This window comes from Gavialis gangeticus, unplaced genomic scaffold (genome assembly GCF_001723915.1).
Source record: "Gavialis gangeticus isolate Ggan-Ray unplaced genomic scaffold, GavGan_comp1, whole genome shotgun sequence".
NCBI classification, from domain to species: domain Eukaryota; kingdom Metazoa; phylum Chordata; order Crocodylia; family Gavialidae; genus Gavialis; species Gavialis gangeticus.
This window is the reverse complement of record NW_017729004.1, coordinates 642,319-647,361: the sequence shown is the minus strand read 5'-3', so window position 1 is coordinate 647,361 and position 5,043 is coordinate 642,319. Positions and strand designations below refer to the sequence as shown.

Below are 5,043 nucleotides of genomic sequence, written 5' to 3'. Positions count from 1 at the left end.
AGGACTGAGCCCTGGGGGACTCCGCTACCCACCTCCCCCCAGGTCGAGTATGACCCATCCACCATCACCCTCTGAGTGCGACCCCTCAGCCAATCTGCAATCCATCTGACTGTGTAGGCATCGATGCCACAGTCACCTAGCTTTTTAACTAGGATGGGGTGAGAGACGGTGTCAAAGGCCTTGCTGAAGTCCAGAAAGACTACATCCACCGCGACAGACTACATCCACTGCAATGTACTGTAATTACTTAAATCTAAGACGATTTCCCCCCACTTAACATGGGGAAGACCCTCATCTTGGATTTGAGTGCGTGCATGGGGCAGGGGGGGCAGCTGTTGCCACTGCAGGTCCAGCTTCGGCCCCAACCTGAGCATGGAGTTGGAGCTGCAGATGCTGCCCTGCCCCACCATTAACGTTAAACTAGCAGCTTTATTAACATTAAAAAGAAACTAGCAGCTTTATTAACATGTCAGGGGCCTGGGGCTGTGACAGCCAAAGGTCCCAGTGCTGAAGTCACCCATGCCCATGCATAGACCCATGCACTCATGCAGACTGTCTGTAAGCACACTAGGGCGCTGGCTGCCTTGATCCTTTGGGAGCTCCTCAGTCAGTCCTCCATGGACAAGCACGCGCCTTGCACAAAGCAAACAACCCAGCACACGAAACTCTCGGCCCTACCCCGGGTGGTAGGGCCCCTTAGCTTTGGCCAGGACCAGCACACGGCCCCTTCCTGGGAGCAAGCTTACCTGAAGCGCAGTCCACCCCCTGGTCACAACCTGCTCCCAGCTTTCTTCTCTGGGGTTTTAACTGCTGGTGGGATACTCCCTCATGAGCAGGGATCTTGTTTTTCTCAGATTTAAAAAAAATCCCCAATTTTCAGATTAAAAAAGTAACCCAAAATCCACATTTTTCCAAGCGGGCCCTATCCTGACTGGGGCCCAAGGGTATCTCAAATTGTGCACAGGCCTGCAGCGGTTGCTGTGAACAGGAAAGTTATTCTAGATGCTTCATTTGTGTTACTGTAGTGACACCAATCGAGAGCAGGTCAAGGCCCTTATGCTAAATGCCATATGGACCCATGGCAGGCAAGATTTTTTGGGTAGATGCAATATCTTTTGTTAGACCGAGTATTTACATGGCCCCATGCAAGGCTGATGGCCACCATCCCATGGCACCCCGGGTCAGAGCATCAGCCAGGATGGCACAGAGCGGGGTGGGGGAGGCACCCAAGCGAGTGGGGTTCAGCAGAGATGCAGACGTGTGCACTACCCCAACCAGCTGTTCCCACATGGGGTGACACCCTCCCCTGCATGTCATCCCTGTGTGCACACCCTGCCTGTTCCAGCCTCAGGGGAGGCTACATGGGGACCATCTCTCTGTGCTGTACCCACCATTCACATCCCGATTAGAAACCTCCCTCCTGTTTCAATCAGACCGTTAACTGTGGAAGTTACCTGAGCTGGGACTCTCCTAACTAGATGCTCGGGATGATAAGACTGGAGTAGATACCAGCTTGCTGCAGCTTTGCCTGGTGCTACTCCTTGATCGGCTCCACGGATGGGGTCTGCACACAGGGAGATGCTCTGTCTCATGCCCCTGTTCACCTGCCGCAGCGCGAACCTCGCAGCCCACACTCTCCATCTCCTCTTGCCTCGTTCAGTTGGCTGATACCTGGGCAAGGCACAGACAGACCTGCAAGAGCAAGCTGAGGCTGATTTAATAGCTATTTAGCAAATTGCACTGAGTTAAGTAGGGGTGGGAGGTCTCCCCAGACCTCAGCTGCTCCCTGGTAAGTGTTCACCTGCCTGCAATTACTCTGTGGCAAGAAAAACCTGGGGCAAAGTAAGCCCAACCCCCTTAATTCCCTTTAATGAGATCCTTGCCCCAGACCCAGCTGTTGCAGCAATGCCCCTCCCCAGAGGCTGGACCAGAGAGGAGCCATGTGCTCTGCTGCTGCCCCCAAAATGGTACCTTAGATACTAACTGGCTCAGAGAGGCAGGAGCTGTCTTAGGGGGCAGCTTGTTTCAGGAGCTGCAATTTGGACCACACCTCTTCATCTGCCACCCAGTGACCTCTCTGCCCCAGCCCCAGCCCCCTTCCCTCTCTGCTGCCTTCTACCCTTCTTCCCACAGTGTCAACCACGAAGGAGCCAGCCTGTGCCTATTTGTCCCTGCTGCCACTGCCAGGATGGTGAAGCAGCCAGCTGTGCTTCAGGGACACGTGCTGCGCAGGGAGGATTAGTGGGACCAACAGGCCAGAACAAACACATGGTTTCTAGGAAGGCTGCGGGAGTCTGCTTCACGGGAGCAAAGATCAACTCCCCGCGTGCACGAGGCAGTAGCTGCGACCAGAAGCATCAGAGCAACAATGAGCTTTGACAAGGACAAGTGCAAAGTCCTGCATGGAGGAGGGAACGATCCCCTGCACCGGGACAGGCTGGGGACTGATGGGCCGGGCAGCAGCTCTGCAGAAAAGGACTTGGGCGGGTGAGAGGGGACAATAAGATGGATAAGAGCCAGCAGTGTGCCCTTGGTGCCAAGGCGGCGAACGGCATCCTGGGCTGCATTGGCAGGAGCGTTGCCAGCAGATGGAGGGCAGTGATTATTCCCCTCTATTCGGCACTGGGGAGGCCACATCTGGAGTCCTGCGTCCAGTTTTGGGCCCCACTGCAGAAACCATGTGGACACATTGGAGAGAGTCCAGTGGAGGGCAATGAAGATGGTTGGGGCTGGGGGACAGGACTAGTGAGGACAGGCTGAGGGAACTGGGCTGACTGAGTCTGGAGAAGAGAAGACTGAGGGGGATTAAATAGCAGCCTTCACCTCCCTGCAGGGGGGCTGCAAAGAGGATGGAGCTGGGCTGTTCTCCATGGGGGCAGATGGCAGAACAAGGAGCAATGGGCTCAAGCTGCAGCAAGGGAAGCTGAGGTTGGATATTAGGACAAACTTTCTTACAAGGAGGGTGGTGAAGCACTGGAACAGGCTCCCCAGAGAGGTGGTGCAGTCTCCATCCTTGGAGGGTCTGAAGACCTAGCTTAGACAAAGCCGTGGCTGGGATGATGTAGTTGGGGCTGGTCCTGCTTGGAGCAGGGGGTTGGACTAGATGTGACCTCATGAGGTCCCTTCAACCCTCATTTTCTATGAGTCTATGAACATTTTAGGCTGATGATTCTCAGCCAGGTACCACAGCACCGCAGGGTACTGCAAGATCCTTTTAAGGGTGTTTCAGGCTGCCATGCAATGCAATATAAACACTGTTGGGTGTGCAAACCCCTACACACCAGACAAACCCTGTGATTGCAGATAGAAACCCATCCTACCAAAACCCAGCAAGCCCAGGATGGGGTAGAAAGTGTGCTTTGCAACAGGTGACTTGGAGGGGGCTTGGTGGGGTCCTGAGCGGGGGGGGGGGCCCTGGAGGTCTCCTTGCCTGTCCCTCCTGTGCACGACTTAGGGCCTGGAGGAGCAGGTGAGGGAGCTCCAGGCTGAGGTGAGCAGGCTGAAGGGGATCAGGGATGCAGAGGATCAAATTGATGCCTGTCTCTGTTCTCTGCAGGCCCAGTCGCCCACTATACAGCCCCCACAGGAAACTCATCCAATGCAGGAGTGAAAGAAGGTGTCCAAATCCAGAGCTGCTAGGCCTAGAGCGGTGGAAGCTCCCCAGGTTCAGCTGGGGAACAGGTTTGACGCCCTGGCAGCTGTGACGGAGGAGGACAGTGGAATTGCCTCCAGCGGGGACGATGCCACTCCCCACACGACAGGGAATGGGCAGACAGCAAACACCAGCAGGAAGAAACGCCGGGTCCTCGTCATCGGAGACTCCATCCTACAAGGACAGGAAGACAAGGAGACACCACCCGAGCAAGACAGGTGACAAAGGCAAGGAGTGCTAAGGTAAGGAACGCGGGTCCACATAGTCTCCCTAATTGGGGGGTGGCGCGCACACTTTTGCAAGGCCTTAAATGCCTATATAGCAATGCTTGCAGTAGGAGGAATAAACAGGAGGAACTTGCCCTCAGAATAGCTAGTTCAAACCCATATGTCATAGGGCTAACAGAAACGTGGTGGGATTCATCCCACAACTGGGCAGTCAGCATTAGGGGCTAGAGGCTTTACAGGCGGGACAGAAAGGAAGGAAGGTGGGGGTGGGCACTCTGTGTCAAGGAGCAATACACATCCTCTGCCAGCAGAACGGGGTCAGAGGAGGGGCAAGCTGAAGTGCTCTGGGCCAAGATACAAGGGGGCCATGGGGAGAGGGAGCTAATGGTGGGGGTCTACTACAGACCCCCCAACCAAGGGGAGGAGCTGGACTGGGAATTTTCAGGCCAGCTTGCAGAGGCACTTAAGGCAAGGGATGTAGTTCTCATAGGTGATTTAAATTACCTGGACATCTGCTGGGAGGAACAGTCAGCCAGGTCGGACCATTCCAGGAGGCTCCTAGCCGACATACCGGACCTCCACTTAATGCAGGAGGTGCACAGTCCCACCAGACGAAACGCCTTGTTGCACCTGGTCCTGGCCACAGGCGACGACCTGGTCAGGGGCCTCCAGGTTCTGGACCACCTGGGCCATAGTGATCATCGCTTGGTGGAATTCACCATCCAGCGCAGGGTGTCGAGGGCCTGCAGCAAGACAGTAGGGGTCTGACTTCAACAAGTTGAGATTAGCGGGAGAGGCGCTGGGGTTCCCGAGAGCAGGGGAGCTCAGTGCCCAAGATGAGTGGTCGTTCCTTAAGGAGACAATACTCAGGGCTTAAGGGGTGTCCATCCCAACAAGAAGCAAGGGGGGCAGGAGTGCCCGAAAGCCCCCCTGGCTCACCAAGCGTGTCCAGGAATGCCCAATTGCCAAAAAGGTGGTGTACACCCAGTGGAAGGGGGGTACTATCACCAAAGAGGTGATACCTCCTCTGCTCAGGCCTGGAGGAGGGCTGTCAGGAAAGCTAAGGCAGACACAGAGCTAGGACGAGCGTCCAAGATCAAGGATAATAAAAAGTCCTTTTTCAAATACATAGGGAGGATGAAGAAGGCACCGGGAAATGTGGGG

At 55.3% G+C, this 5,043-nt stretch overlaps 1 long non-coding RNA gene across 1 annotated transcript in view; it reads right to left on the bottom strand.

Annotated features, from left to right (window-relative positions):
* Window positions 1-1,509: 1,509 nt before the first annotated feature.
* LOC109291135 overlaps window positions 1,510-5,043 on the bottom strand; it is an 18,026-nt gene continuing 14,492 nt past the window's right edge. Inside the window, exon 2 of the long non-coding RNA XR_002095754.1 lies at window positions 1,510-1,671. This is a non-coding gene — a long non-coding RNA (uncharacterized LOC109291135). The remainder of the gene's footprint in view (window positions 1,672-5,043) is intronic.